This window comes from Sorex araneus, chromosome 3 (genome assembly GCF_027595985.1).
Source record: "Sorex araneus isolate mSorAra2 chromosome 3, mSorAra2.pri, whole genome shotgun sequence".
NCBI lineage: Eukaryota > Metazoa > Chordata > Mammalia > Eulipotyphla > Soricidae > Sorex > Sorex araneus.
Genome location: NC_073304.1, coordinates 137,867,099 through 137,890,899, shown reverse-complemented (window position 1 = coordinate 137,890,899; position 23,801 = coordinate 137,867,099).

The window sequence follows — 23,801 nt, the reverse complement described above, 5'->3', positions numbered from 1 at the left end:
AGGTGGGTAGTGGGTAAATATTCTTTCCCATTCTGTGGGCTCTCTCTATATTTTGGAACTAAACAACTAAAAACCTGTTCCGTTGAGGTGCAGGTTCTTAGTTTAATGTAGTCCCATTTATTTATGTTTGTTTCCACCTGCTTGGTCAGTGGTGTTTCATCCTTAAAGATGCATTTAGCTTCAATGTCATGGAGGGTTCTGCCTATATTTTCTCCGTGTATCTTATGAATTCAGGTCTGATATTGAGGTCTTTAATCCACTTTGATCTTACTTATATGCCCGGTGTTAGACAGAGGTCAGAGTTCATTTTTTTGCAGGCAGCTGTCCAGTTTTCCCAGCACCACTTGTTGAAGAGGCTTTCCTTGCTCCATTTTACATTCCTTGCTCCTTTGTCAAAGATCAAATGATCATATATTTGAGAGTCTGTGACAGAATATTCAACTTTGTTCATTGCTCTGCAGGTCTGTTTCTATTCCAATACCATGCTGTCTTAATTACTACTGTTTTGGAGTACAGTTTGAAGTTGGGGAAGGTTATGCCACCCATCTTCTTTTTCACAAGGATTTCTTTAGCTATTTGTGGGGGTTTATTGTTCCATATGAATTTCAGGAGTGTCTTGTCTATTTCTTTGAAGAATGTCATGAGTATCCTGATAGGAACCACATTATGTCTGTATAGTGCTTTGGGGAATATTGCCATTTTGATAATATTAATCCTCCCTATCTGTAGGATAACATAGCCTCACGTAGTTTAGGTTTATTTGGTTACTCCCGTTACAGTGCTCCTATTCCTCTTTGTTTATTTGTAGCTTCTTTCTTAGTGTTCTGTTGACTTGTAAATAATGTCTTTCTCTTCTCCTTGAGTCCTTTTCATAGTTTATTCAGAGCAAGTCCTTTTTGTATGGACACAGGAAGACTTAACAAATGCTATGCTTTGTAACCTGGGAGTCATTTGACTCTACATGGTGTTTTCCTCCAGGGCATCTGTTCTCTTGACCTAAGCCTCAGCTGCCCTTACTTCCTAGCACCCCCAAAGCACGGTCCCGACGTGGGACAAGAAGGACCCAGGGCAAGCGGTGAGTTGTGTGCTACCCTGGCATCGAGATGGGCCTGGCCAAAGTGCCTAATGCTTAACTATAAGTTAAGAGCTTGATCATGGACAAATGTTGTCATGATCCAAACAGTGATAACTAGATTCAGACCCTGCTAGGGTGAGGAATGATTAATCTGGCCTGAGTGCTGTGGTCTGAGCCTGTGGCAAGATGTTGCCAGGAGAGCTGCCTTGCAAGCCTCAATGTATCCCTTGCTATGTCCATACAAAAATAACTAGTATTAAGATGTTAATAAGTTCCTGAACTAAGGAAAAGAAAAAAACCTTAAGAGTGAGGAAGGCGGGGCCGGAGCGATAGCACAGCGGGTAGGGCGTTTGCCTTACACGCGGCCGACCCGGGTTCGATCCCCGGCATCCCATATGGTCCCCCAAGCACCGCCAGGAGTAATTCCTGAGTGCATGAGCCAGGAGTGACCCCTGAGCATCGCTGGGTGTGACCCAAAAAGAAAAAAAAAAAAAGAGTGAGGAAGGGCTTTGGAGTGCCCTGCGCTCAGGAAGGGCTTTCTTATGTTGATTTGGCTACCTGGCTGGTTGTAGCCTAGAGGGCAAGGTGGGAGAGACAAGTAGGAGGAGAGAGAGAAGCCAGAGAGAGGCAGCAGTTGAGCAGTAGATCCAGAGAGAGGCCGGAGCTGGGAGTGCGGGAGATGAGAAAGTTTGAAGATTGAATAAACGGTAACTAATCAGCAACCAGCTTGGTCCTCGTTCTTCCTTTGCCTGTCCTTGACCACTGGCCGTCCCGATCCAGAATGCGGGTGGTGAGACAGAGCCGCCCAGAGAGCCCGCGAGTGCACTCGCCCCCTCGGAGAGCTTTAGTTTTTTACAGCTTAGCCTCACCCTATCCATGAGCAGGGGATGCATCTCCATTTTCTAGTGTCCTCTAGTTATTGCCATAGCAGTTATCTGCTGGCCTCAAAAACGACAGGAGCAGGTCCAGTAATAACAGGTATTATTACTAGTACCCTAGAAAGCCCAGAGAGATCCTAGAAGTAGGCCAGCTCGAGTGAGAACTGGAAATCATTATTGTCTTAGCCATGGAAAATCAGCTGATATGCAATGACTGACTACAGCCTGATTTCAGCATCAAGAGATGTACTGAAAACCAGGATCTCTTCCAGGCCTGGAGAGTCTTGGGGTGAACTCCTTCCTGCCAAGAGATTCCTACAGAAGGTGGGAGGCCCAAGGCTACCTCCAGCTTATTTTCATACTGGCAAATCTGTGTGCTGACCTGACCTTCATATCTTCACACCAACTGAGCCTGGGTAACCCTGATGTTACAGGTAAAAAAAGTAATGCCTTTATTAAAGTAAGACACCTGGGGAGTACTCCAAATAGAGAGTTCTCCGATCTTGCTGTATTTATGCAAAAGAACAAGTCAGGTTTATTAAACTATATGGCAAATTTAAAGTGAAAGGAAAGAAAACTATGTTTCTGTAACTTACTTTTTGTACAAATCGTATTCTAGTACTTCAAATGTTATTGAATGAATTAAATATATTCTAATGTGATTTATTTAAAAGGTACCTTCTTAAGTAATCCAGATAAAAATTGGTTTATTAATTGCAAATAGTAGCCTAGCCTTTATTTTTTTTTTAATTTTCTTTTTAAATTTTTAAATTAAATCGCCATGTGGAAAGTTACAGTTTCCAGGCTTATGTTTTGGTTATATACTGCTTGAACACCCATCCCTTCACCAGTGTCCATATTCCACCACCAAAATAGCCTAGCCCTTAAAGGCACTTAAAATTTGCACATGCTTTCAATAGTTTGACCAGAATAGTGGAAGCCAGGGAGAATTTCCTAGGGAGCACTTTAGCTGAGAAGGCAGACTTGCTCTTTTTTTTTTTTTTTTTTTGCTTTTTGGGTCACACCTGGCGATGCACAGGGGTTACTCCTGGCTCTGCACTCAGGAATTACCCCTGGCCGTGCTCAGGGGACCATATGGGATGCTGGGATTTGAACCCGGGTCGGCCACGTGCAAGGCAAACGCCCTACCCACTGTGCTATCTCTCCAGCCCCAGACTTGCTCTTTTTTGAGCAAGGTAATTGATGGAGAGATCTTCAGGTAGAACATCTAAACTGGTTCTATATATTTGTTCTTAGTTCTATGTGCACATGCAGTCATTTGCAGAGAACAAGGATTTTTTAGCAGTTAAAATGTTCCAATAAAGCATGGGGGGTAGAACTCCTAAAACTATTTGAGGCATTGCAAGTCCCCAAGGAAATAGCAGTTATACACGGCTGTATGGCGGGCCCTTTCAGCCACAGGTTTCTTATTGGACTCAAAGTTTAGAGGTAACAGAGATGCTGTTATCCTGGGAAAAGTGCAAGAGGCAATTCAGAAATATGCTAATGCTGTTTTGTCTTGTCTAAATAAACCATTTTCTCCAAATAACATTCAGCCTGGTAGTTGGGTCTTACAAAAAACTTGGAATGCTAGATCTCCTTCAGATCAACTGTTGCCTAATTGAAGAGATCTTACCAAGTTATCCAAAATAGTCCCACAGCTGTAAAACTTAATAGAATTCTAGTTGGGATCACCTTTTCAGGATAAAAATCTGTTCCATTCAACCAAGCAGTGGTGACACTTATCCTGAGTAGGAGTCAATTTACTTCTGGGAACCCATCAAGGACCTAAAACTTCTTTTTAAGAAAAACTGGGGCATACTCCTTGTCTAAAAGCAAAGTATCATGTCGCTTTATCTAAAACTGATCATAATGTAATTATTGGTATCATTAGTAACAGGGCATAACATGGTTTTACAGTGAACCCAGCAGCATGTGAAAGAAAGAAATCAGAGTGCATGGTGGGTATATGACCTATGCCTCTTTCTAGCACCTCAGGGTTACCCTGGTGGGTGTTTCCGTTTCAAGTAACATATTGTTCAGCACTTGAGGTGTGCATAAATCTGCACAAGAAACTTTTTCTTCCTTTAAGCATCTATATTATTAGGTCCTATGTAAATGAATAGCCCAGTGTTTCCACGTCCATAAGAGAAAACAGGCAAAGTCCTTTTTGTCTCAACTAAACTCATGGTTAAGAAATTACTTTTGTTCCTATAATTATAGGAATAAGTATAGTGCCATGTTGCTTTGTTTTTGTTGCTTTCTTCCTATCCCAGAGAGACTGTTTTCTAAAAAGCAAAGCACTCTGACAGAGAAAATGTTTTTAACTCCTCCCGTTCTTATCATGTTCTTTCTTTACAGACAGACAACTCTGAAATCCAACAAACTATTGCCTGGGCCCCATTAAAACCGAGGAAGCATGAAGTTGCACACTCTCATTCAGGCAGGGTCTACAGTCCTTTGGTCAGCATGAAGGAGCTTCAGAAGGCAGGCCTTCATCCACTTTTCCCTTAAAAATTTAAAGTGGTGAAATCTCTAGTAGGGAATATGAAGCAGGCAGGCTAAGAGAGAGAGGAAGAATGCTGCCGCCACCACCACCCCTCCCCCCCACACATACACACACATATCCCATGGCAATGAGTAGTTGGTAAGGGTCCCCTAATGCTGTTGGGACCCACTAAGGGTGCCAGAACGGACCCAGAGAAGGCTGAACCCCCTCTGATAGAAACTCCAGCAGGAGAAATTCCAAGAAAGGAATTTCTAAGACCATGAACTGCTCCCAGCTCTACCCCCTTGGCAATCACTCTTAGCTTTGAATTCTTACCTAGGTAATAGCCCCACATGGGGCAGGTTGGAAACCCTATAAAAGCCAATTGGAACAAAGGACTTTTGTAATCGCATGTGCGACCTGAGTCCATGCATTTCCTGTGCCCATGTGTTGCTGCACAGTAAATGTAATGCCCAAGCACATATGTCTCCCGCATCTTTACTCATGAGATGTGTACTTTCATATCTAATTTTGGGATATTTGCTGGGGCTCCTTCTCCACTCCGGAGAAGCCCATGTTCTCTCTTGGGCATGTTTTCTCTCTCTTTCTCTTTCCTTTACTCTTTTACTCTCTTTCTCTCCCTCACTCGTCTTTCTTAAAATTTACCCCAAAAAAGTGTCAAATTTTAAAAAAATAAATAAATAAAGGATAAAAGGAAAAAAAATCACTCAAAGTTCCCCTAAAATTGGGACTGGAGTGCCCCCTTTGGAAAACAATATGGATGCTTCTCAAAAAATTAGAAATTGAGCTTCCATTTGATCCAGCAATACCACTTCTGGGAATATATCCTGGAGAAACAAAAAAGTATAGTCGAAATGACATCTGCACTTATATGTTCATCGCAGCACTGTTTACAATAGCCAGAATCTAGAAAAAAACCCGAGTGCTCGAGAACAGACGACTGGTTCAAGAAACTTTGGTACATCTATACAATGGAATACTATACAGCTGTTAGAAAGGATGAAGTCATGAAATTTGCACATAAGTGGATCAACATGGAAAATATCATGCTAAGTGAAATGAGCCAGAAAGAGAGGGACAGGCATAGAAAGATTGCACTCATCTGTGGAATATAGAACAACAGAGCACGAGACTAATACCCAAGAATGGTAGTATACAATACCAGGAGATTGGCTCCATAGCTTGGAAGCTGGCCTCGCACGCTGGGGGAAAGTCATCCCAGATAGAGAGGGGAACACCAAGTAATATGTGATTGGAGATCCTGCGCGGGAAGGGAGATGCGTGCTGAGAGTAGATTAGAGACTGAACAGGATGATCACTCAATACCCCTATTTCAAACCAAAACACCCAAAAGGAAAGAGAGATATCAAATTGGAATGCCCCGCCACAGAGGCGGGGTGGGGTGGGGGGATGGGACTGGGGGGGTGGGAGGGATACTGGGTTCATTGGTGGTGGAGAATGGACACTGGTGGAGGGATGGGCTCTTAAACATTGCATGAGGGAAAAACAAGAACAAAAATGTGTGAATCTGTAACTGTACCCTCACTGTGACTCACTAATTAAAAAATAAATTAAAAAAATGAAATCCTTCTAAATACTTAAATATTCTTATAAATTTAATAAAATTCACTTTCAAAAGCAAAGCAAAAAAAAATTGGGGCTGGAGTGAAAGCACAGTGGGTAGGGCATTTGCCTTGCATGTGGCCGACCCGGGTTCGATTCCCAGCATCCCATATGGTCCCCGGAGCACTACAAGGAGTAATTCCTGCACACAGAGCCAGGAATAATGCCTGTGCATTGCCGAGTGTGACCCAAAAGCAAAAAAAAAAAGTTTCCCTAAAATCTACCTTCTTTAAACAAGCAGAAAATGGTTATCAAATTCACCTGAGGCTTCTGACTGCCGCTCCTACCCTACACCCACAGGGAGCAGTATCACTCACCCGAAGAAGCTCTAGAGTTTGCGTCCATTTCTATTTGTTTCCCATGTTTTCACGCTGGGGCCCTGATTCAATGAATCATGGCTATGAGGGAAACCTCTTCTTATATGGAATCTTAAACACTGAACTGGATGAACCTTGAAGGCTCTGTTCAGAGGCGTCTTCCTCTCCACCCCAATAGTGATAGTCAGTTGATCAATGCCCAAAACAGATGGCTTATAAATCAACTCTGACCTCTGAGGAGCTGTCATAAAGCAAGTCAGGAGAAAGGAAAGAACTATGAAAGTCAAATATAATCTACAATCAAAGCTTACTCTATTATGAGGGTCCAATATTACCATAAATAAGATTGCTTTACTGAGGAACGACATCTATTGTATGGTGACCCCACGTTTCAGCCTACAGAGAAAAAATACATCAATTAGTATAATTTTTAAAAAACTTCATTTGGGGGCTACACCTTGCAGTGCTCAGGGCTTACTCCTGACTCTGAGATCAGAAATAATTTCTGGTGGAGCTCAGGATACCATATGTGGTGCCTGGGATTTGATGCTGGTTGGCAAGTGCCTTATAGGTTGCACTACCACCCCACATAATTATTATTTTGGACTTTATCTTCACTCTGCTACAATAACTAAATATTTAAATCCCAGTAGATTTTCTTGAGCAAGACAAAGGACCTTTTAATTCTAAGCATTTTTGAAAACTACTTCCCCAAAAGTATTGTACTTGTAAACCAAGCTCCACGTACTTCTGCATTTCTCTTGCCATGAGCTGAAGTTCCCCGAAGTAATCTGGATTTAATTTCTGAGTACTCACTGAACTTGGAAGCAACTAGCAGTTTACTGAAGCTATCCAGAGGGCGATTACTGGGGCTTGCCCCACAATGCAAGGAAGGCCATTTGAGATGAAAGAAAAGGCACATTGATGAAATAAATGATAGATTTTATGGGAGGCTGATTATAGCAATAAAGGGAAGCACGTTCAAAATGAACTAGAAGATGTCTAATCTTCCACTCCTTGGAAGTGAGTGGGAGATTATTGGTGTCACTATAAGGGGATAATTCTTGCAAAATGAAATCTTAATGTTGAAACAATTGAGATATAAGAGCTAAATTTTCATACTAGACCATAATTTTGAAAGAAACCTCTGATATGTTGATAACAATCATAGAAGTTTTCACATTTTAAAAGCAGTTGATTTTATAGTTAGTTTTGATGAACTGTACCTCTTTATCTCCTATTGACTTTCTCTAATAAATAAGAAATTTCTTTGGAATAAAGGGTCAGAATGTCACAATTAAACTAAAATTTTCCTGGTGTTCTCTTTGAGGAGAAAGTGGGATAGCATCATAAATGCTAGGATATCTTGAAGTATCTTCCTATTAATGTTATATCCTCTCTGCTATAACCATTCTACCCACAACTCAAGTTCCAATCCTCAGATTCCTCACATTTAATTTAATTCATCTCTTTTTATCTTGGTCTTTTCTATACTTAATAAGTTTAGCATCAGTTAAACTTCCTTTCAATACATGTTTCAAGTGAGATATTCATTAGTTATACAGTATAGTTTTTAATTTGGTTCATTCCTTAAATATTCTACAAATATAATTATTCTAACTCCAGAATCAACAAATTTCCAGAAAGCTGTTTATACCACTGCCTACTGGGACATTATTAGCACTGTTGTAGCATTGTCATCCCGTTGTTCATCGATTTGCTCAAGCGGGCACCAGTAACATCTCCATTGTGAGACTTGTTACTATTTTTGGCATATCGAATACACCACAGGTAGCTTGCCAGACTCTGTAGTGCGGGCGGGATACTCTTGGTAGCTTGCTGGGCAATCCAAGAGGGACGGAGGATTGAACCCGGGTCAGTTGTGTGTAAGGCAAATGCCCTACCTGCTGTGCTATAGCTCCAGTCCTGGGACATTTTTATATTCTAAATATGTGTATGATGCAATAGCTCCATCCTGGCCAAAAAAAAAAAAAAAAAAAACAGTACAATGAGCTTGAGCTGTTCACATTAAATTCCTTCTGTCCTTCCTTCACTCCTTCCCTTCTTCATTCCCTCCTTCCTTCGTTCTCTTTTCTTCTCTCCCTCCCTCCCCCTCCCTCCCTCCCTCCCTCCTTCCTTCCTTCCTCCCTTCCTCGCCCTCCCTCCCTCCCTTTTTCCTTCCTTCCTTCCTTCCTTCCTTCCTTCCTTCCTTCCTTCCTTCCTTCCTTCCTTCCTTCCTTCCTTCCTTCCTTCCTTCCCTCCTTCCGTCCTTCCTTCCCTCCTTTCTTTCTTCCTTCTATCCTTTCTTCTACTCTTTTCCTCCTTCCCTCTCATCTTTCATCTCTTGCTTCTTTCCTTCTTTTCACATTTATTTATTGAGTATATGCGATATATCTTGTATTGGAGATACAATAGAATACAAAAAGGAAGTTTTGGCTAATATTAAACCTACATTCTAAATGAAAAAATAAGATAAATGTAAATATTTGATGATGATAAGAATGAAAATTGGGAAACAAATGCTAAGGCCTTATATTTTAAGACTATTTTGCAAAGTTGCAGTAAAATTTTCTTCTCAGTGAGATTTATTAAGTTTGGAACTATAATATTAATTATTTTAAACTGAATGTAAACACCAGTGTAAAGTTTGATTGAAAAACAATATCTACTGTTATTCCAAGGCTTCTATACTACTTGGTAATAGATTGATAGAGAATAATAACTAACAACAAAAAGAAATAATTTTAAAATAAGATATACATTATCCCTCTGAAGAAATAAATTCTTAATTTTTATAGATAGTGCACATGAGAGTTCAATAGTTAATGGATACAAGAATAAGAGACATCTATAATTACACTTATTTTGATAATAGATGGGTCAGAGAAGAAACCAAAGGAAAGAGATAAAGAAATTAGGTGAGTAAGGCAAAGATTAAGCTTGTCAGTACACTGTTTTGTCTATACCAGCAAAGATACTCTGTAAAACATAGTTTTATGACCACCACATTTGGGAAATATTACAGCCAGAGATTTGCAACAATCATTAACAAGATAAAGGCTCTGTAAAAGCCAACCAATTAAAAAACAGCAACAACCATTCCCTTATGTAAATTTCCTATACATTCTCACAGAACATAAATTTTATGAGGGCCAGTGTTTTTAAGAAACTATCATTAAGAAATGTAAGAAGAAAGTAACAAATTGAAATAGAAATATCTAAGGAAGTAATGAAATGAATCTTAACATCAACAGCAGTGACTGTACACTAGAGTATGAGAATTCACATTATGTCTGGGTGAATTTACCACATAATATCCTCAGTTCTCAAAGTAAATGTCGTATAGTCAGGCTATGTAATAAATAATGTCATTAAATGATCCTAGTCAGCTAATTAAGACTTTTTTTTCCAGATTCAAGATTAGTCCCAACTCATCTCCATGATGATTACATTCTAAAGGAATGCCATTAACTTTGGGGGAGTGTTCTGTTTGTCGTATCTATTTATAAGACTCTTTTTAATAATTTATCTTAAAGTGAAAAAATCACTTTATTCATAGGGAAAAAACTTCTGGGATGTTCTGATGAAATATATTTGTACATCAACTGTTAGGTTTCTAGCATTTAAGAGAGCACCCCAGGGCTATCTGCCACAGACCAGTGCGGATCAGGAAAGCTCCCTGAGCACACAGAGGGGAGAAGTTCTGGTGGAGAATGTCTAGAGAAGCAGGAACTTCAAAAGAATTTGTTAAGACTAAATTAATGAAATTCCCTCACAAGATACCAGTGACAGAGTAAGATAGGGCAAGAAAAGAACCCAAGCACGAGAGACTCAGAAGAATAAGGAGGTGGGCTTTTTCAGTCCCAAACTCACCAATCTTTGTGAAGAGGTCTTGCCCATAGGATCTTAAACTCAAAGACAAATCCAGATCTGTCTATATAGATAAAATGACTCCTCAAAACCATACAGGCCACGAGAATCAAAATAAAGGGAAATGAATGCCAAATTCTCTATCGATGATATTTGAAAAATGTAGTAAATAAATTAAGAAGACGAAGGCACAGCAACAATGATTTTTGGCAGAAAATCATAGACTCACCAAGTCAATAATATTGCACCTATGAAAGTCTATCTTGTTTATTTTTCCTTTTACATCTAGGAACATCAATCCTTTTCATATGCAAGTAAATTTAATATAATCAAACTTAAGTCTTCTTATTTTAGGAGAAACCTCTGTGTGTTTATTTATTTATTTTTGTTTTCTTATTATTTTTATTTTTGGGGTCATAATTGGTGCTTAGGGCTAAGTCTTGGATTTGTACTTAGAGACCACTCCCGGTAGTGTTTGAGGGACCATGTTTAGGCCTGGGGATCAAATCAGACTAAGCCACATGCAAGGCTAGCATCTTCACTTTTGTACTAACTCTCCAGCCCCAAGAATAAAATTCTTGGGATAAAATTGATTAGCTTTCACATTCCTCTTTTTTGAAAAGGAAACATAGTGTCTTTTTTTAAAAATTTGTCCCTACATCTTATTTCTAAATGGACATATATGGAGATGAACTTTTCCAGAAAGAGTATTTCATATCAAAGGACACTGAGATATAAAATTAACAGCCAAAATTCCATTGGACTCTGTGCCATTTGCTTTCAATCCAAACAGATTTCTCAGAGATAAATAAGTTTCACTTTTCTTCAAAGTAAGTACCATCTGTTAACACTCTGGAAAGTGGCACTGATATATGATTCATTAGCTTATGTGTATTCTGATGTGATCTCTGAGTTAAATAATCTTTCAGACCTTTGTGAACCTTCTGACTCATTTTATCATAATCTTGCCTTATTTCTATTTTATTATTTGGCTTTAGAGTCGAAATTGGAAACTAAAGTGAATAGTTTATGGCCTGCAGTGTCTTTTGAATCCCTTATACACACCATCAACAATTTGCCACAAAATAAAAGCAAATGAGGAATTTTAAAAAAGCAATGTCACTCAACTCTAAATTAGCTTAGAAAAGGTTGTATTTTTAGCATATGGAGTCTTTATTTCCTAAAGAGCCCTGTTTTTCTTTAAAGCCAGGAATAACATTTACTAGCATATATAGCTTATATACTGGCACTTTGTAAAATAAGTCATATTCACCACCTAGAGTTATAAAACATACTTGCTTGCAAACAAATATTGCCAGAAGATAATTGGCAGCCTTCTTGTTCCAATGCTCAGTGATGTCCACTCCTTCTGCAGATGTTGATGAAGCTCCAGAAAGAAATCTCTCAAATTCAGAATTGGAGAGAACTTCCCCTGTGGTTACATTCCTCTTGAGTGGTATTGTTTATACGTTAATGCTCAAGAACGTTCCTCCAAAACTAAATTCAGGAGGAATCCAGGCAATGCCAGGAATTTTGGAACCCCCATTCTCTAGAACCATGTTGCATTTCGAGTATAAGTAGAGAGATAACATTTTAAATATATATATATATATATATATATAATGCATGATGTTATCTATCTAAACAATATTATAACCCATCTTTAAGTATTTTAGTGTCTGCTCAGAAAGCATCTTATCCTTGAGACAAAAATAAAACAGATTTTCATAGAAATTGTGCAAAGTAGTAAACAATAGGATTTCAATCTTTGCTTCTCTGGGAAAATCTTGAGGGATACTGTAGAACTTTGATGGAGGAGAGAAAGAGAGAAAACCAATGCCACTACAATGACCAGAAGCTATGACTAGGCCTTCCCCAAAGCGAATATATACTCCTGTGATTCAGAAATAGGTGTATTCAGAAAAAGAAAGGAGTTTTCTGAATGTATTATTAAAATGGCTTGGGAGAAATTAGTAAACTATAGATCCATCCCTTTGTGTAAAAGTATATTAAAAGTGTCCCTGCCAATAAGCTTCTTCCTACTCTCTGTTTATCCAGATTCTACAGTAGCTTGGAAAATGTTTAAAAAATTATTTTAAGCTGTCTATCAGAGTAATGAAATATTTCTATTGCCACTGGCTATGTAATAATAAACTCTAGTAATAAAAGGTGAAAGAAGTAGAAGACTTAGTGAGGAGTCATGCAATTGAAACGTTTGCCTCCAGTTCTGGATAATAGCAGGATTGGAAGAGAGACGAAGTCAGGGGAGGAAAATTAATTTTTTAGATGATGATGTCACTTATATATAGCATATAAAGAAATAAAGAAATGGAATAGACAATATTTGAATATTTAAAAAGACAAGCCAGAAAGACAAAAATCCTGGCAATAAGACAATGCAGAAAGTCCAAGAATACCACCAACATTGGAGACAATGCAGCACTTCAGCAGAAATGTCTGGGAAATTTGACCATATTAGATGCATAGTTATCTATTACCACAACAACAGTAACACACTGCTCCAAAGATCATTCACTTAGACCAATAAACGTGTGTTTAGGCTGTGAATTGGTAGGGTGGTAATTTGTGCTATGATAAGTTAGGTGTTTCTTCTACTCTCAGCTGGGCTCACTCATGGCTTGCTGTTGGCTTAATTATGAACCACTTCAAAATTGGAGCCATGGGATAACTAGATGATTGGTTGACTTAATGAAACTGACTGGAATGCTTAGACTTTGCACCACGTGCATGTCATCCTGCAATAAATGAACTCAGATATTAATGGAAATTACAGAGGTGTAGCACTGTAGCACTGTTGTCCCGTTGTTCATCGTAAGAGAAAAATCCTCAGTTGGGCAATGTCCTTTTCAAGTCAGCCTCTGGACAAAGCCAGGTACATAGTTGAGCCTAGTTCAACAAATGGGCCAGATTTCTCACAGTAGGAAAGCCCAAGACTGTAAAAATCATTTATCAAAAGAGATGTGATAAGAGAGAGGAACAAGACATCTGTGTAATATACCACATGAGTCATTCTAGACTTATATTAATCTGCCATTTCTGCTACCACAAGCAAAACAGTGATATGACTGGAACAAGTAACTAGCTACATATAGGAAAATACTGTTACTCAGAAACTATTGAATAAATTATCTCTTTAATCCGTGGAGCACAGGAAAAATAATTATAGTTTTAGATACGAATACACCCCAGTCTGTTTTCTCAGGGTAACTTTTAATGGAGTATTCCACATTTGTTATGTAATATTTGCATAACACTTTCTAATGCACCATGTGCCTAACAACAAATGTTTAAGGCATCATCCTCACAACAGTCTAGGGAGAGTTGCAGCTATCATATAGTTTATTATGGAAGTGGTGAGGTGGCAGATGTGTCCCAGCAACACAAAACCAAGTAACTGAAGTGTAGAAACTTTCGACAGTCTCCTGGATATTCCATTTATACCAGCGAACATGTTTCTGGCTGAACTGACTGATGATTGGACTGAAGTAAATAAAACAAACAGATGTTTTAGCAACATGTTCTCACAGTTTCAGAGCATATTAAGTATTCCAAAGACCAATTTTTCTTTGCTTCAGATTGCAATATATGGGTTGCTACTATAATTAATGCCTGACACATTTTCTTTGTGGTAAGTTACTCTGTGATCTAAAACATATCCACAATGAACCTGGAATATTATATTGTTTTTAAATTGTATTCCTCCAGAAGCCTCTGCTGAGACAAAGTTTCCAGTGAAAGTATTTTACTGGGGGGTGTTTCAAGGAAACATTTGGAGTAAGACAGGGAAGGAAAAAAATTTGTGAAGGATGCATATTTACATGGACTGGAGCGATAGCACAGCGGGTAGGCCTTTTGCCTTGCACACAGCCGACCCGGGTTTGATTCCTCCATCCTTCTCGGAGAGTCCAGCCAGCTAACAAGAGTATCCCACCCACATGGCAAAGCCTGGCGAACTACTCGTGGTGTATTCGATATGCCAAAAACAGTAACAACAAGTCTCACAATGGAGACGTTACTGGTACCTGCAAGAGCAAATCTATGAACAACGGGAGGACGGTGCTACAGTGCTACCATGTCAAGTGACTTCACCCCTCTGGATGAAGTCGGGGTCACGTAGTTACTTTGCCTGTTTGGAAGACATCAGTTACTTTGGCTGTTTGGAAAAGCATGAGAACCAGGTATTATAGTCATTAGCTTGTTTTTTCTTTGGGGTATATCAATTTCTTGGCACTTTTGACCTGTTATTGTACTTTAGGAGAGAAACTTTCTGCAATTTTATAGAATATAATAACAAGGAGAGAGTTGTTTGCTAATGGAACTGGTAGGTAAGCTGAATTTCTAAGGCCCCAGGGAAGTGAGCTGATCTTGACAAAATGTCTGCACACACTTAATGATGACACATTTACGTAAATGGAATAGAGGCATGTTTGTTCCCTTTCTCAAATCAAATTTAATAAAAAGTAACAAAGAAAAAATAGCAATAGATTGAATTTGAATGAGGATTGTACTGAAATGATGTAATACCTTAGGTAGGAGAATCATTTCAATAATATTGATTTTTATGAACATGGGATATTTTTTTCCATTTCCTAAGGTCGTCTTCAATATCTTTCTTAAACAAGTTAAAGTTATCATGGTATAGATCTCTATTTGCTAAGCTGATTTTTAGATACTTGATGTTTTGGATACTATTTTAAATGGGATAGACTCTTTGATCACTTTCTTTCCAATTCATTCTTTGTTTTTAAGAATTCAACTGAGGGGCTGGAGTGATAGCACAGCGGGTAGGGCGTTTGCCTTGCTTGTGGCCAACTTGGTTGGATTCCCAGCATCCCATATGGTCCCCTGAGCACTGCCAGGGATAATTCCTGAGTGCAGAGCCAGGAGTAACCCTGAGCGATTGCCGAGTATGACACAAAAAGAGAAAGAAAGAAAGAAAGAAAGAAAGAAAGAAAGAAAGAAGAAAGAAGAAAGAAAGAAGAAAGAAAGAAAGAAAGAAAGAAAGAAAAGAAAGAAAAGAAAGAAAGAAAGAGAGAGAGAGAGAAAGAAAGAAAGAAAGAAAGAAAGAAGAAAGAAAGAAGAGAAAGAAAGAAAGAAAGAAAGAAAGAAAGAAAGAAAGAAAGAAAGAAAGAAAGAGAGAAAGAAAGAAAGAAAGAAAGAGAGAGAGAGAGAGAGAAAGAAAGAAAGAAAGAAAGAAAGAAAGAAAGAGAAGAAAGAAAGAAAGAAAGAAGAAGAAAGAAAGAAAGAAAGAAAGAAGAAAGAGAGAAGAGAGAGAGAAGAAAGAAAGAAAGAAAGAAATAAGAAAGAAAGAAAGAAAGAAAGAAAGAAGAGAAAGAAAGAAAGAAAGAGAGAAAGAGAGAAAGAAAGAAAGAAAAGAAGAAAGAAAGAAAGAAAGAAAGAAGAAAGAAAGAGAGAGAGAAAGAGAGAGAGGAAGAAAGAAAGAAAGAAGAAAGAAAGAAAGAAAGAAGAAAGAAAGAAAGAAAGAAAGAAAGAAAGAAAGAAAGAAAGAAAGAAAGAAAGAAAGAAAGAAAGAAAGAAACGAATGCAACTGAGTTTTGTGTATTGACCTTGTAGCTGGCCATTTTGCTGTGTTGGTTGATTGTTTCTAGAAGCTTTTTTGTGGACTCTCTTCTATGTATATCATCGTGTAATCTGCAGATAGTGATAATTCGAGTTTTTCTTTTCCAGCTTGGATCGCTTTGATTTGTTTTTCTTGACTGGTTGCTGTAGCCAGGACTTCCAATACTATGTTGAATAGAAGTAGAGAGCATGAAAAAACTTACTTTGTATAGGATGTCTGAGGGAAATCTTTGATCTCTCCACCATTAAGGGTGAGGGCTTGTTATCAATGGCCTTTATTATCTTGAGGAAGTTTCCACCCCTATTTTGTTGAGGATTTTATTTTTATTTTTTATCATGAATGGATGTTGGATCCTGTCAAAGGCTTTCTCTGCATCAATTGATATAATCATATAATTTTATCTTTCCTTTTATTAATGTGATGTTAATTGATTTGTGTATGTTAAACTATTCTTGCATCCCCTGGGGATGAATCCCTCTTGATCAGTGTGTATGATTTTTTTTTTGCTTTTTGGGTCACACCCAGCAATGCACAGGGGTCACTCCTGGCTCATGCACTCAGGAATCACCCCTGGCGGTACTCAGGGGACCATATGGGATGCTGGGATTTGAACCCAGGTCGGCTGCATGCAAGGCAAACGCCCTACCCACTGTGCTATCACTCCAGCCCCGTGTATGATTTTTTTGATATGTTGTTGGATTCAGTTAGTAAGATTTTGTTAAGATTTTGCATTGATACTCATCAGGGAACTTAGTCTGAAATTTTCTTTTCTGGCAGGGTCTACTTTGGGTATTAGTGTAATGTTAGCTTCGTAGAGGGTGTTAGAAAAGATTCCTTTAGGAAAGACTCCTTTGTCTTAGATATTCTGTAAAAGCTTAAGGAGTATAGGCAGTAAACCTTCTCTGAAGGTTTGATAGAACTGCTGCAGAGGCAGGGTGGGGTGGTGAGGATTGGGGTGGTGGTGGTGGGAGGGATACTGGGAACATTGGTGGAGGAGAATGGGCACTGGTGGAGGGATGTAAATGAAATGCAAACATGAAAGTTCGTAAGTTTGTAACTGTACATCACAGTGATTCACTAATAAATTTTTTTTAAAAAAATTTATTGGTAAACTTAATCCCAAGTTGTTGGGGTCCGGTCAAAGCACAGCAGCAATTTTGAGATATCTGGAAGTCTGAGGGTACCACCAGGCTGCTGATGCACTCGCCCCACAGGTATAGGTTGACCTGCTGGCAGTACCATACCTCCTGCAAGAGTCTTTTTTTTAAAATAAGTATCCTTTCAGTAATTCTTGAGGATTAGTTTAATTGTCTCAAATGCTGCCATCTCTTGTTTGTCTGCAAAGGTTCTTGAACTCAAGTCATCTCTCACTCAAGTCTAAATGATAGCTTTTGCAAGGTGGCATACTCTAGGTTGGAAACTTTTTTTCAGTCAGTTCTTTTAATATGTCATTACACTCTTTCCTTGCTTGTAAGATGCATTATGGAAGGTCTGTTGCAATTCTTATGCTCTTTTCTTTATATTTGAGGATTTTCTTCTCTCTTGCTGTTTCTCTCTATCTTTGTTTTTTGATTTTTAGGTGCTACAATTTGAATTTCAGATTGCCATATATGTGAGGTCTGTTCTAATTTGTTATTTTTCAGCAAGCAGTACTCTTTATAATTTATTAATCTAACATTATCTGTGCCAGTATGATGTTACTTCATGGTCATGTAGCTCAGTGTTTAATATTTCCATTTGTATAGAAGGGTTAAATAGACATTCGAGGAAGCATCGAGAGAGACTTATGGATCTCTCCTTGAGAATCCTTGGAATTGGTGGGGATAAAAGGGGGTTCAGGAGGGACTTCCTTGGTAAGGGTACCCAGTGAAAGGTCAAAGATGGCACAGGAACCACTGAGTGAGAGGTGGGACTATAGCTCTTGACTCACCTGCATGAGGAAAGAAGTCAGTGTCAGCTTTCTGGGTCCTTGTGGGCATGCCCTGAAATTGAGAGAATTTCAGCAGGGATTTCATCAACCCAGGGGACCCATTCACTTATTTTTCTGCCTTAAGATCAGCACGGTCACTACCGTTCAATCCTCTTGACCCAAATTGTCATGCCCTCTCTTCCTAGGGCAAAGAATGTGAAGGGAAGAATGAGCACTGGGGAAAGAGATTCTGTGGAAAGAGTTATTTCAACCAGATATTTGTACTGTCAATTGTCAATTTCCTGGGAATATCATCTGGAAACTTAGTCAGGGTTGGTCAAACATTATCTTCCACATGGCAAGTTGCACTTGTAATCAAAACTACTATTTGCTTCACAGCTCTAAAAAAAGGCTAGGGCTTTTTTTTTTTTCTTAAAGCTTCCCTTCAGTGAAAAAAGACAAAAATAATGAAAAATAAAATCCATTTTCCAGGAATCTTAGTTATCATCAAAGCTCTCTTTTCCTCATTTGGTGTTTCTTGTGCTGTTTCTGGAATATTTCTTTAACATAAATATCTGCAAAACAAAAAGTGTTTTTTTTCAAAGCATCTTTTCTTTCCTGGTTTTAACAATTTAGTAGCATAATCTTGCAGTTTGATGCCAGCAATCCATAGCATTGAAATCTAGGTGAGGCTTATAGTATCAACAGTATTTGATTGCTTCTGGATTATGCAAATGGTCCTCCCACACACGTAAAAAAAGAATTCTTCTACAACCTTAAGAGCCAAAACCACTATGACCACAGGGAATTTGTTAGGTGACAGAAGAGATACAGCCATATATTTTATCATATAAAGAGACAAAGCAAAGAAATAGATGGTATCCAAGACAATAACCACTGGGACTTCTATTTAATTACACCACTTTGACTTTTAATACAAAACTGAGTTAAACCTAAGTTTAAAGAAAAGGGCTAAAAAATGTGACACCAGGACAGTTGTATTGGGCCCTTTGGAGTGGTGAAGGGGAAGTAATTTCATATGCCATAATCATGAATATAAACACTATTGTTACCTCCACTGTAGGAAAATAGATGAAATTTTTCAAAAGAGAGCTAGAAGGAAGAGCATCTGCCTCCTTATATCCATCAACTGTGTGTTTCCTTTAGTTATTGATTGCTAATAACTAGTTATAAACAAAATCAGCTCATGTTTTCATAATATCTTGCTGCCTTGTATAAAATATGCAAATAAAAATATAGTTAAAGCCAGTGCTATAATTCTCATACTTCACCTATTTTCAGTCACTCTAATGCTCAATCTGGTAAGTCTTAATTTTCCATCTGTGTAATGTTTCTGAGAATTGAGCTTCCAGAAACATGATTTACTTTATGGCTACAACTCTGACTTGGCCTGCATCTGTTTCCTTTTTCCACTGGAAGTGTGTCACACTCAGGGCCAGAGTGGTCACCTAAGCCCCGCTAGGAGTGATCTCTGACCAAAGAGCCAGGGGTCAGCTCTGAACACCAGAAGGTCTGGCCCCAAAACAAAACAAAATGAGTTCTACACCCTTGTGTCTCTGTCAAAGTTTCTTTATTCCTTCCTTTTTTTTTTTTTAAGAAAACCTCTCTGATCTAAGTTCCAGAGCCAAAGAAAAATCACTCTGTAATACATTGGAATCAATTTTCTGTTCTTAGAAACTTAAGTAGCTTTAATTACTTAGTAATCTTACCCTTGTCAGAGTACTCCAGCCTAGACTATCCCAAATCCATGCCTAAAATATAATTTTTTTGTTTCATTTTTAATTCCTTTCAATAGCTTTCTCAGAAGCATGCATTTGGGGTACTAAATAGAATGAAACATACAATTTCTCTTTTGTAGAAATTTAAAAGTCCTTTAGGTCCTGCTGGTTGATAATTTATTATATGTTGATGTAACAGAGTTCAGAGTAGACTCAGTTGTTTAAAAACCACTTAAATTTTCTTCTATCCCTGGGGGTTATGTCTGTCAAAAATACTACAATTTTAGTCTCAAGAAGCAAAAAGCAGACAAACGTCATGTGTGCCTCCCACAGTCTCTGGCTCAAAACCCACTCAGGTCCTGAAATAATCTTCTCCCACATGATCTCACAGATTTGTACAAATGCAAAGCAAGCTACACCAAGCTATTGCAAAGCTGATAGTGGAATCAAGAACACCATCAGAGCCCTTTACTCAAAATTCTGATATTTACCCAGAGAAGCAGATCATACTGTATTTAGGAAACATTTTGCAAATGTCTGAGCTACAGCTGCTTTCTCCTCTTCTTCTTTCCAATTGCTTTTCTCATCTTATAATTCAGGGATTTAAAAATAAGCCCTAAGGACATAAGAATGAATATCAACAAACATGGTACATAATTTAGTCTTGGGGGGAAAAGTAACAGCAAAATATTTTATGGATCTAGCCATTATCCTCAGAAATGCAGAGGAGATTAAAATACATGAATTCCAAATTACATATTACTAGGAACATGAATTATTTTCACCATAGACAGACATGCCACTTAAAACACTGATTTGGCAAGGAGCTGGCTGATAGTTCACTTTTAGAATGTGTAGTTGGCATTTAAGAGTTTAGCCAGAAAGCTAAATCTGGAGATATAGGACAGTATCACTCTTAAGTCGGCATAGCTGTTTTAACAGGGTCAAATGTTAAGAGATAAAACAGGGTGAGAACTATCAGAAATGAAGGTACATGGCATGGATAAAGATCCACATAGATAAAAATACAAGGAATAACTGCTTCCTGGTTTTATAAAAATATAAAATTATAGGGAGGAGATTGATGAGATAAAAATATTTGTGACTATAAAATTTGCCATCTAAATCAATACTGCAAAGACAAAAGAAATCTTTTAATATTGTTTCAGGATGTGTGGACTGAAATTATGTCCCTGTAATAGGTAAATTCATGTCTTAATCCCCTGTAGCTGTAAATATCAATATTTTTGGAAATTAAGTTTTAATCAAGTTGCGGTGAGGTCATACTGGATTTGAAGATCCCAAACCTTAATGATTGGCGTCGTTAGAGAGAGGAAAGACAAAGAGAGAAATAAGCATAAGAGAAAACATCAAGTGAAGATGAAAGAAGTTGAAATCATAGGTCTATAAGAACCAAGGATTTCTGGCAACCATTAGGAGCTTTGATAAAGACTTAGAATTGATTTTTCTAGGCCAGAGCAATGGTGTGGTGAGTGGGTAAGGTGCTTGCCTTACACACAGACATTCCCAGAATCTCAGGTGGTCCCTGAACACACCAGGAGTGATCACTAAGTGCAGACCCAGAAGTAAGACCTGAGAGCTGCTGGCTGTGTCCTCTGAAAGATTTTTCCTTAGAAATTGCAAATGGAATAAAATGGGGAACTGGAAAGATGGTACAGGGGTTATACGCTCATGAACAGACCAACCAGGATGTTCAGAACAGACCTCCACAAGGTGCTTGCTTTGCCACATAGCTTATCCCTTTTTCAATCTCTGCAGTGCAAATTGCCAAGTACTGCCAGTAATGACCTTTGAGAACAGTCAGGAGTAAGTCTGCATGTGACCCCAAAATAAGGGGACATAAAAAAACAGGAAAAATAAAGGGACTTTACTTCTGAATTCTGGACTTCTACCCTCAAGAACTGCAAGAATGTTTTAAGCTATCTAGTGCGTAATATTCAGAAACTAATACGGAGCCAATAGGTATAAACCAGAATGATACTCTCCAAACTTGGACATAGCCACCCAAGCCAAAGATGGTGCCAAAGTCTGGGGAATCATGGTAGAGACATGACTAGCTATGTTATGCAACAAAGCAGAGTAACAGCTACTGCAGAAAGATGCTGAGCTGGGTTTTAGACATTGAGTACTGAGACATTAGGGAATAAGGGACATTTACCTAATTAGAGATGCAAGTAAGTTTTATACAGCACAACCCCAGAGAGGAAATGCCAACACTTTAGACTTTGTCATGCATGAATACATTGCCAATCTTGGCTTAGTATAGAACCCTTATTTTTCAAAACATTTTCACATCAATGATCTCCAATTGATTTTAATAGCAATCTTGGGAGGTATAATTATCTTCAATTTATAGGTAAGTAAAGTAAGCTTTTTTAGAGACTTAGGAACTTTCCCATTGTTACATAAAAAGCTAAGCTATCAACAGAAAAAAGAAAGAGGAAAATTCAGGACAAATTTTTTCTAATTAACTTTTAACATTCTCCAATGTCATCTTGCCCTTTTGAAATTCAGAACAATACAAATTTTTGCTGAGTTGGCCAATAAACAGTATTAAAAAAAGTATTGCATTAGACCTCTGAAGGGCAAATAAGAGTTATCGCTGAATTAATATGCTTTAACATAAGAAAAATTTCATCATTCCATTAAATTATTAAATTTTCTCTGTGAAACAACTTCATAATGGTCACAAGTGATAAAATCAGGAATCAAGGAAGAGGCCAAAATAAAAAGAAACGTCGTCTGGGAATTTATTTATAAGAAAGCTAATGATAAAACTTGAAATGAGGATTAATAAATCAGGAAAGAGTACTGAGAAATGAGTGTAAAAAAGCAAAGAAAGGGACATATGAAAGATAATGTTAAAGAATAGACCAAACAGGATGTTCCAAACAGACCTTCACAAGTCATTTCACATCGGATATGAATTATTTTGAGCTATCATCAATCAAAGCCTACAACCTCATGAGAAACTTTGATCATTGCCTAGAATAAAAATTGGAGAAACTACCCCAAATTAGCTATATCAGTAATAATCTTTTTCTTTATAATGTTTAAATTAATTTATTTCTCAAAATTTTATTAAATCAACATGATTTATAAAGTTCTCCATTATAGAGTTGTTTCAGGCACACAATGCTCCAACACCAGTCCCACATCCCCTCCTCCGTCTCCTTGCTTACATGTTCCCTTGTCTCCACCAGTGTTCCCAGGTTCCTTGCCATCCCAAAGCCTGCCCCTTCGGTAAGAATATAACAAAATTTTGTATGACTTGTTTCAACAAAATTTAGAATAAATGGCAAACGGAATGATCAGAAAATAAATCAACAAAAGTCAATTTGCAGTGATAAATTGCTATATGATTTTAAACTATGTAGCACTGTCGCACTGTCGTCCTGTTGTTCATCAATTTGCTCGAGTGGGCACACATAATGTCTCCGTTGTGAGACTTGTTACTGTTTTTGGCATATCGAAGATGCCACAGGTATGCCATGGGGTGGGATACTCTCAGTAGCTTGCCGGGCTCTCTGAGAGGGATAAATAAAGAAATTCAAATCATTTAATACAATATAGCATACTACCAGTTACATTTACATAACTGAGTTTTATACTCTGGCATCCTAAATTGTATCACATTAAATTTTATTTTGGGGTAGTTATAAAAATGGGACAATGGTGTGAGTATTGAATGCCTGTAACAAATGCATTATGAACAACTTTGTAATCTAATGCATTTAAGTAAAGTGAAAAATAATTTTCAAAAGAAAAAAATTATTGTGTACTTGGATCTTATTGTGGCAATCATCATATCTTCCCTGTCATAAATGAAGGGTTTTTTTTTTGTCCCTTTGGAAGGCATATAGCAAATTTATTTCATACTTACTCAAGGACAGTAAAAACAAGGACAAGAAGGATTAGTCCATGGTTGGAATCCTGCCTCAAGTGCTAAAGAAGGAAATTGGGATAGAGAAGGGACCACTCTGACAAAGATATCTGGAAATTATCACTGGATAAGAATTGCGTACTGAAAGCAGGCAAAGGGACAAACATGATAACCTCTCAGCAAGCTACTCTCGGTGTAGTCAATGTGCCAAAATCAGTAACAAGTCTCACAGTGGAGACGTTACTGGTGCCCGCTCGAGCAAATCAATGAACAATGGGATGACAGTGCAGTGCTATCTGTATTGCAAACCATAATATACAAAAGGAGGGAGGGAGAGAGAGAGAGAGGTTGAGAGAGAGAGAGAGAGAGAGAGTG